General features: G+C 39.1%; 1 long non-coding RNA gene across 1 annotated transcript in view; it reads left to right on the forward strand.

Annotated features, from left to right (window-relative positions):
• Window positions 1-9905, forward strand: part of LOC133274399 (uncharacterized) — a 733952-nt gene extending 724047 nt beyond the window's left edge. The window contains exon 2 of the long non-coding RNA XR_009745137.1: window positions 9390-9905. This is a non-coding gene — a long non-coding RNA (uncharacterized LOC133274399). The remainder of the gene's footprint in view (window positions 1-9389) is intronic.
• Window positions 9906-10205: the final 300 nt, after the last annotated feature.

Consider the following 10205-nt stretch of genomic DNA (forward strand, 5'->3'; position numbering starts at 1 on the left):
ATTTATCTTTAATCCTTACTGAGTCTAGAATCATTGAGAACTACAGACTGGAGATTCCAAACTCAGTGACACCTTACAAGGTTCACAAGGCTTGAAATTTTAGGGCAAAGAGCCTGAAAATTGTCCTATTCTAATCCACATAGCAGATTTCCTTCCAGAACTTGGAAACCCAGGCTTTGTAGTAAGGCAGGCACTTGACCTTGCTTTCTTCACTACCAGTTACTGAAACTGAAAGACAAAGTCTTTCTTCAAATTATGTAATGAAACTGGGGGTTTGAGAACTCAGATGCATTCTAGTCATAACTATTCTAATATTCCTATGCCATGAGCAGCTGTTGTACACATGCTATTATTTTCATCTTACTTTGAGCTGGGATCCTTGCAGCTTTATAGTAACAGTCTTATAAAATTGCTGAAGAAATCTCATGACTCAATTGCTCTAAGGAAAGCCAAATTTCTTCAGAAGTAGATACTATTTTCTGTGGTTTTGCAAAACTAGTTTGTAGCAACAAACTTACTGAAGTGCTTAAATTACCAGCTGATAAGTCTGATTTTAATTTTATTTTACTTTAAGAAAACATATTCTATAGAGAAAGACAGTTTTGGCACAAAGTTTAGTCACTTTTTTCTTTTTTCTCATCTCTTTTTGCTTATTTGTTTGTGAGACTTCTACATTTTGGTCATTGTCTCTTGTAGCTTTAAAATTTTAGTTTGAAACCGAAAAGTACACTGGAAAAGACAGGCATAGAAATGCTCAGCAATTGACATATGATCATTCAGATGAGTCTTCTGTTACCATAGTAACCTTCCTTCTACAAATTTGCACAGGAAAAAAACTAGTATGTTATAATGTCATGAAAGTGTATCTCACTATGATTTATTCATGAACCCTTTACACCCAGGGATGAGCACTTACACATAAAATGCACTGCAGATTTTATTTGGGTTAGTTTCTCAAGTAAAGGTCTTGTAGATTAATCCTAATACTTTTTCTTTTTTTTTTTTTTTACAATATGAAGTTTATACATGGTTTAGAATACATAAAATAAATCATAATATCACATTAATTGTAGTGTATAACTTTAGCCTTCCAATTACTTTCTTGTAAAAGTGTACATTTTTCAGCTTAGTTCTTCAGTGTTATCAAATATTAATTAAGATGACTTCTCCCTATCACATAATAAATCCTCCTGTTTTTCCTGAGTCTGCTTCTTTAGGAGATAATCACTTTTAGCAAGGGTTGTAGAGTTACATTTAATCTTGATCGTATAAAGACATGCATATTCTTAATATTATACACTGATTTATTAAATAGGTCTGTACCTCCTTGCAGAATTGGGCATAAATTATCAAAATATAAGGTACTTTTCCTTAATAAAAAAACGGAAGTATGTTCAGTGTGCACAGAGAAGCCTTCAAATTAAATTGGACTTTTCAAAGAATGCAACATGTTCTACTAGGAAGGTCATTTGAAAAGGACACTACAGACTGACAAAACAGCACTGTTTAAATAATATGAAAAAAAGAGCATAGCTTAATATATCTTTCGAAGTATACAAGTAGTATACTTTATGGCTAAAACTTTCTAATTCAGCCTGCAAGCAAAACATACAAATTATTGTCTTACTTAAACTGGACTGTTTGCAAAACACCAAAGCCTAGATCCATTTTAGGACTGAACTGGTTCTGAAAAGTACCAATGAAGAAATTCCACAACCTCATAAGAATCAATGATGTCTTTGTGAGCCAATGTTTTTCTGAACTTAAAATATGGAAGATTTTTACATGAGTTCTGTACCCATATACAAGAGGAGAATGGCAAAAATTCCTACAGCACGTCCACAAACTGTATGAAAAAAAAATCCAAAACAGTTATAGTCTCATATTGCTTTTAGAAGAAATAAAGCTCTTTGGAAACATAAATTGGGTAAATCTTTTGTAGTGGATCTATAATTTATATACTGTAGGAGTATAAAACATATCTCCAGCTGTCTCAGGAATATAACATTATCTTCTTCTAACGTGCCTACCACGTCCTTAGAAGGGTCACTATATCTTGCACTTTCTAAAGGCAAGAGAGACTGTGGCTCTGTGACATTGTTCTTCTGAGAATTTGGTTAAGCAGTGCTATATCCAGTTTGGGATGGAAAAAGGACAAAGCCTGGGCAGATTTTGGTGCCTGAGCAACTGATTTGATTAAGGCTATTCCTGCATTAGAAACCAAGAGGATCAAACAAACGGAAGGGAGGTCTGTCATGCTGTGAGCTTCAAAAAATGGCAATGATAAGAACAGTCAGCGAGACCCCTTAGGGAAACACAGTAGAAGAAAGAAGATTTTTCCAGAACACAATCTTCAAAATCTCTCCTTGTTCTTTTTCTTCCCCTAATATTCAGTGAAGGAAAAAGAGAAATACACAGAAAACAAAACTTATTCAGCTGAGTACCAGAAAACTACTTTGTACAGAACATTTCACAATAAACAAGCCTTAGCAAAGACACAAAAGCAGGATTCCTCAAGAGTCCTGCTTGCTTTCATGGTGGATTGCTGAAAACTAGTGGCTGTTTTGCCACCAGGCTGACAAATCCACAGTGAGGAACCCTACATTTCTGAAGTATACAGCATTTGGGAAGGCAGTCAGGAATGCCTCTGCCTTTCAGGTTTGCTTCATGTGTAACAAAGCATCTTACCGTCTCAGCTCCTGTAGGACTTGATTCTGGCCTAAAACTTCAAGTCAAAAATCTAGTCAAAGAAAGATGTATAGACTATCTCATGCTCTATATATACAGATGGTGTCACCAAATTCAGACTTTTTTTTTGTCAGCACCTAGTTATGAAATATTTCTTGATTTTTACAGCTTCAGTTAGATCACATACAAGATGTTGACCACACAACTATAGCAGAGAAGTATTAGGAGTCTGATCTACAGCAAAAGAGCAGATCCTACAATTTTCTGCAATTCCACAAGACGTGTGTTGCAAATCCCTGCAGTTCTGAGGAGACTTACTCCCAGAGGTGTGTCTCCAACATCTTATAAGGCATCACTGTTTCCCACGTGACTCCTATTCCCAGTTCCTATTCCACGCCACATTCCTGTTAGTCTGAACCTGCACTTTTCTTGTAATACAGCAAGTTCCCTTAATGGTGCAGAGAATGCATACAACACCTTTGTTATCTACAGTGAGCAGCAACTCCAGTTCCCTGAGCGAAGTGATAAAAAGTGGCTTGTATGTATTCCACCTGGCTGGGGAGACAGTGGCTCATTTCTTCCTTGGGTATGCCTGGAAGTGTGTCTCTGTGAGAGCTTCATTGAAGTCTCTTATGACTACCCATCGCAGATCTCTTTAGCACCTCACCTGCACTCTCTCCATGTCTTCTCTGTTGTACACAGTTGTGACCCTCCATATCAGAGGCAACAACAGACACACGGCCACAGCTGGTACGCAAAATCTACTGCAAAGTTATGCTGCCTGCTCTCCTGCCACTGATGCCTGTGCTGCTGCCCTAAATGCAGTGATGTATAATGGCTACCCTCCTTTCTTGGCTTCAGGGCAGCATGACACATTAGGAGAATGAATCTTGCCATCATCCTGCATGAATCAGTTCTCTCAGAAAAAGATGAGGTAAAAATGCCTGCCAAAGATATTTCATTCCTCCTCCCCATAGTAATGGTCTAGGGTCCAGGCCAATGTATACTTCCTTAAGAGGAGATAGAGGTACTGGGGTTAGCACCTACTTATAGGACAATTACCATAAAACAGTACCTTAGTAACAGTAAGTATCCATCCCTGGAACAAGTGAATACTGACCCTCCTCCAACTGACAGATGCCTGCCTGGATAGCAAAGACTCTTTGGATATCTTCACGGGTGCTTATCCCAGGCTAAGCATACTAAAATGTGTAGCCTAATCCCTTATAAAATTAACTAATTTTTTTAACTGTTTGTTGGCCAATAGGAAATTATTTTATGTTCATAAGCTGCATTTATCGTGCTTGCAGGGTCACTGTGTACATAGCCTGAAGATACCTGAACACAGTGACCCAAAAGAATAGCTGTAACAGATCAATGGACCATGTAGACAGCCTACATCCTTTTGATTGAAAGCCAGAAACTGAAAGCAGGATTGCTGATTTGTAATTTAGGGTAATTGGTGGTAATTTGTAGAGTCCTGTTCAGACTGTTCTGCACAAAAGGTCACAACCTAAACCCAGAAATCATTGTTCACCTGAGAAAAAAAAAGAAAAATGAAATAACTTCTTTTCTTCCAGATGCAACCTTGGAGGCGTGAGTCATTCAGAAGTGACCCTCTCTGGGATCAGAAAGATTTTCAGGGCTAAGGTGCACTGAGAGAGAAGCAAGAATGGCATTTGCAGTCTGTCATGAGAGCACTAAATCTGGGGCAGATATCTGAGTTTCTGTGCCATGAACTTTGGGGAGGACTGCAGCTAATTTGCCTCTGCTCTTCAAAAGAGTAAAGGGAGTTCTTGGAGACAACTTGGAGTATTGTGTACAGTTCTGGTGTCCTCAACATAAAAAGGACATGGAACTGTTGGAACAAGTCCAGAGGAGGGCCACGAGGATGATCAGGGGACTGGAGCACCTCCCGTATGAAGATAGGCTGAGGAAGTTGGGGCTGTTCAGCCTGGAGAAGAGAAGGCTGCGTGGAGACCTCATAGCAGCCTTCCAGTATCTGAAGGGGGCCTATAGGGATGCTGGGGAAGGACTCTTCATTAGAGACTGTAGTGACAGGACAAGGGGTAACAGGTTAAAACTTAAACAGGGGAAGTTTAGATTGGATATAAGGAGGAAATTCTTTACTGTGAGGGTGGTGAGGCACTGGAATGAGTTGCCCAGGGAGGCTGTGAATGCTTCATCCCTGGTGGTGTTCAAGTCCAGGTTGGACAGAGCTTTGGATGACACGGTTTAGTGTGAGGTGTCCCTGCCCATGGCAGGGGGTTGGAACTTGATGATCTTACTTTCCAGCCCTAACTATTCTATTATTCTATGATTCTATAAAAAGCAAGAGAAAAGAAAAGAAAACAGGTCTGAAAGCAGAGATGGGATTCTGGAGAGAGGCAAATGGCAATTTAGTGCATAGCTAAGGAATAAAAAAGTAAACATTGCACTAAGCTGGAAGAAAAGGTGTAATATTGAGCCTTCAGAGAAGAGGCTGTATGCTCAGTCTCTGTGATGAAACAAATTCAGCAAAATATGATGAATAGCACAGAAAACCTAGTACCTTAGGAATCTGAATCAAGGAGTAAGGTCAGCAGCTGAAAGAGACTGGAGCAACTCCAGAATTATTGATGAAAGTTAGACTATGCTGCAAATCAGGTCATTCAATATGCCAGAGGACAACTCAGTCCCTGAAAAGGTGATGTAGGATAAATAAGGTACAGTGTGCAGGACACAAGACATCAACCCTTGCTACAGGGACTGGGATAATGAACATAATCCAGATCACTCCAAATCACATCTACCAGGTTACCATGACATTACCATGCACTCGCTTCCTCCACAAAAGGAGTCAGCACAGGTACTGCTCTCCGGAGTAACACTAAAACTGATGACAGTGGGAAACAGTGACACAAGGAAACCAATTTATTCTCAGATCAGTTAAGCTGTAGCACTTTGGTAGTAATATTGCAGTACAGTGAATGTTAGGAAACCTCAAGATTGACTATGAAAGCCCACAGAGCCATTGCAAGGGCACTTACACATCCATCAGATTGAGAAACAGCCCAGTGTTAGACAATAAAAAATTGCTAATATTTGTAAACCACACAGTGCCTACTTACAGTCTCTTTGCACGTGGCTAAATGCCAAACACAGAGGCCCACAGGAGGGGTCGTAATAACAACGGACTCCTAGTCAGATCACCCACAGGTTCCAGATAGGATGCATGAGACAAAAAAAACTGGAGCACCTGCAGTAAGGTTCAAGTAAACCAACCTGGCAATTGAAAATGGTCCTTTGTAAGATTAGCTAAAATCTTCAACAAGAATTTTTAATTCAAGTCATTGATCTTTTGTCTTCATGAGCCTGCAATTCAAATGCAATTACTTGTCTATAGAACTTGGAGAATGACAAAAAAGAAATGCAGTAAATAGGTGAAGATTTCCAAGTACTTAACACCTTTTCACAACTGCTCAACTTTGTGATCTTTTTTGTCTACATGAAAGCCTGTTTCCTACAAGGCTGTTTTTCCAAATAGCCCATTTTGTTACAAGTCTTTGTATATAAGAGGTTTGACATAAGACTGCTTTAGTCAGTCACAAGAAACAATCACCTGGAGCTTTCAGCTGAGGTTCAGTGAAAGCATCAGGTGATTTTCAGAGTCAGTATGTTCTTATTCTGAAGAGTCTGAAAAAAACTTTATTCTTTCTCTAGGCTAAAACAAAAGCACATAAATGTGAAGTATGCTCTTTCCAGTATTTTGGTGTAAAAATCCTTTAATAAAGAGAGTCTGGGGCTTCAACAGAGACCAATAGAAAATACCTTGCAAAAGAACTATACAAAACACCACAGGTTCTTTAAAACCATCAGTTACTAGTCAAAACCAAAGAATTTTTGCACTGGGTCTATTCAGTGAATGTAGGTACAGTATAATCAAATGTTAAATAGATCAGCAAAGTAGTTGTGGAACTGTTATTTTGAGACAAATAAAATCTGGTTTTTGTGAAGTAGTTGTTTTATGAAGATTCCGAGAAGATTAAAAATTAATTTATTCTCTGGTACAATTATTTTTATATTTCATGTCATATTGCACACAATTCTGGCATGGCTTGAATGACTTTATAAACAAGAGCAAGACTATTGCTATACAATGGAACTACTAACAACACAACACAACACATCAGTGTCAGCATGCCCCACTGGATGACTGTACCATTAGTAATGTTTTTTAAAAGGCACTTATTTTCAAAAGTTTGTATATCAGCTTCCTTCTAGACTAGGACAGACAGCAAATGGCAGCTTCCTGAGAAGGTGCCATTGTCTTTCACTGAGCTCTGGGTACATATGACACCAGGGTTACCCCAAGCTCTCCCAGAAACCACCATACTTGAAGCTGGGTACTTGACGCTTCAGAGTCAGGGCGTTAGACCATACATACTTTTAATATCATCTGTGCCAAAGGAGGCTAAATATCCATAAGCGGGTGGTACTTAGATTTGAAAGTAAAATTAGAATAATCAGGGACAAGCTATATGAACCATGGGTAACATTTCTGACAGCTTTCTTTCACAGCAGTTAAGAGCTGTGTCTAGTGAGGGAAGGTTCCACTGTCTGGGTCTTTTGCAATTTGGGAATTTTTCCTGTATTATCATAAATACTATCTATTTCATGAACTCAGATCTGCACCTCTTTTCTTGAGCAGCAACTGGGAAATAAAACGCTCTTAACATCCATGTTGAAACCGACATCACTAGAGAAAAAATTGCTAGCAATATACAGACTAGTTAGAAAAGAATTTGTTCTGTTCTGAAATAAGAATGAAGCCGTTCATAATTTGAGGTTAAAAGTATGCCATAATAGCCACCAATATACTGTTTAGAAATTCAAGTTCATATTCTTGTTTTGCCTGACACAGAGCATGATCCTTCTGTGATTTAGATTCAGTTCCTGCTTTTCTAAACATCTCTCATCCTTACCCCATCCTGACTCACAAATTAAAACACATGACTATTTTTCAGGAGTTCTGCTTTATACACTTAAAAATCCGCATATATTCTCTTCTACTTTACTGCATCCTAGTGACAGCTCTCATTTTCATTCCATATCAGAACAAAAATTGTTTGTCCAGCCAGACATTAAATCTGTTAATCAGATTTTAACACCTAATACTTGTCAGAATCTCCCAAGTAATACATGGCAAACAGTAAGATTAAAAAAAAAAAAAAAGTCAAGGTAGTCATTATACCCTTATGGCAATACTGACAGTTAATCTAAGCACTTTTTATTAGCATTTTTTCTGCATTTACATAAAAATTATGTTTTCCATTCTGTTCCCTGATAAATGATGAGGCCCTTGAAGTACCAGTAGGTAAGCACCTAATGTTATCATTCCAAAAGAATCTGATTAGAATAATAGTAACCAATAAATAGTAAAAGAAATCCCTTTATGCTTATGCCAGACATTACAATGTAGCAAAGCATTCAAATGCTATAAAATATACATATTTTTATGTGAGGTTCAACTGTCTTTTCCTATAGCGATAACAGCTGTCTAATGATGCTAAATAACTGCAGCTGAGAGAAAGCTGATGATAATTTATCACAGGAGGCAGACAGAAATGTATTTACCCACATGTATATTTACCCATACGATGAGCTGTGTCTTTAGCAAAGCTTGAACCTTTGCTCCTTCAGAAGTGCTCTATTCTAAAGTATAGACTCTGAGCAAACTGACACCAATAACTTTGCAGCTTTGTGTTTGTCTTTCACATGAAGGAGCACAAGTTGTCCTCTCTTTTGTTGTTTGTTTCGTTACCATTGCAACTTGTGAACTGCAAAATACAGTACCAGTTGTTTTAAAGCCAGCAGCTGGAGATTCCTATAAAGGCATACGCTGTATTCTTCACACATCTGACAGCTACAGCTACTTGAAAGTTTGAGATTTTAACATGTTTCTTACAAATACTTCAACCCAATCCTGTAAAGTCATAAAAGCATGTAATCTTCAACCAGTTTTGGCACTCAGATAATGTGATCATTCTTAGAGTTTAATAGACATTCTTTGGATATAGGTTATTCAAATTTCAGAAATCTAGGGAAAAAAATCAGAAATTCAGAAATAAAAGCTTACTGTTGGGTTGTCCTTTGTAATAATTAAATACGTATAAGTATGGGATAAGAATCAGAGGTCCTAAAGTAAAAATGCAAAATTGAAACATGGTAGTAAGAACTAATATCATTATTTAGGACCTTATTAGGTCCTAAATGTGCAGCTTGAACCACATGACAACTCACTGAATTTGTGCATATCACTGTGCAAGACCTTTAACTAGAACCACAACCTCAGGGCCTGCCTCATGCAAAGTTTTATGCGATCTTTATCATAGAGTCTTGAGCTGGTTAAAACAGACTGAGCTATTGCCAAGGTTGGTCAAGTAAGTGGTAACTGGATTTGAAAAGGAAAAAAAACCCTAGAGGCCTCCCAGTGATTCGTGCTAGAACTGTGGGAGTCCCAGCTACAGACTAGGTTTCTATTGTGCTGTGCATTGTACAGAGTGAAACTGTTTTGTTATTCTTAAAACAAATGTTACTGAATGCATACATGCATGACATGACCTTGACATGCTTGTGAGGTGGGCTGATGCCAACCTCATGAAGTTTAACCATGCCAAGTGCAAGGTCCTACACGTGGGTCGGAGCAATCCCAGGCACAGCTACAGGTTGGGCAGAGAAGAGATTCAGAGCAGCCCTGCGGGGAAGGAATTGGGGGTTTTGGTCAATGAGATAATGAACATGAGCTGGCTTCAGTGTGCACGCGCAGCCCAGAAAGCCAACTGTATCCTGGGCTGCATCAAAAGGAGCGTGACCAGCAGGTCGAAGGAGGTGATCCTGCCCCTCTGCTCTGCTCTCGTGAGACCTCACTTGGAGTATTGTGTGCAGTTCTGGTGTCCTCAACATAAAGAGGACATGGAACTGTTGGAACAAGTCCAGAGGAGGGCCACGAGGATGATCAGGGGACTGGAGCACCTCCCATATGAAGATAGGCTGAGGAAGTTGGGGCTGCTCAGCCTGGAGAAGAGAAGGCTGCATGGAGACCTCATAGCAGCCTTCCAGTATCTGAAGGGGGCCTATAGGGATGCGGGGGAGGGACTCTTCATTAGGGACTGTAGTGACAGGACAAGGGGTAATGGGTTAAAACTTAAACAGGGGAAGTTTAGATTGGATATAAGGAGGAAATTCTTTCCTGTTAGGGTGGTGAGGCACTGGAATAGGTTGCCCAGGGAGGCAGTGTTCAAGGCCAGGTTGGACGAGGCCTTGGGTGACATGGTTTAGTGTGAGGTGTCCCTGCCCATGGCAGGGGGGTTGGAACTAGATGGTCTTAAGGTCCTTTCCAACCCTAACTATTCTATGATTCTATATGATTCTATGTATGTACCTTTGTATGCGATATCGGTATAATTCATATTACAGATTAATATGAATCAGGAAAGTGAGATTTCATAACCCTGAAGGTTACATCCAGACACAAA

Source organism: Pezoporus flaviventris, unplaced genomic scaffold, assembly GCF_033815535.1.
Source record: "Pezoporus flaviventris isolate CSIRO_AGI_PZ_B2104156 unplaced genomic scaffold, CSIRO_AGI_Pfla_v1 ptg000036l, whole genome shotgun sequence".
NCBI classification, from domain to species: Eukaryota; Metazoa; Chordata; class Aves; order Psittaciformes; family Psittacidae; genus Pezoporus; species Pezoporus flaviventris.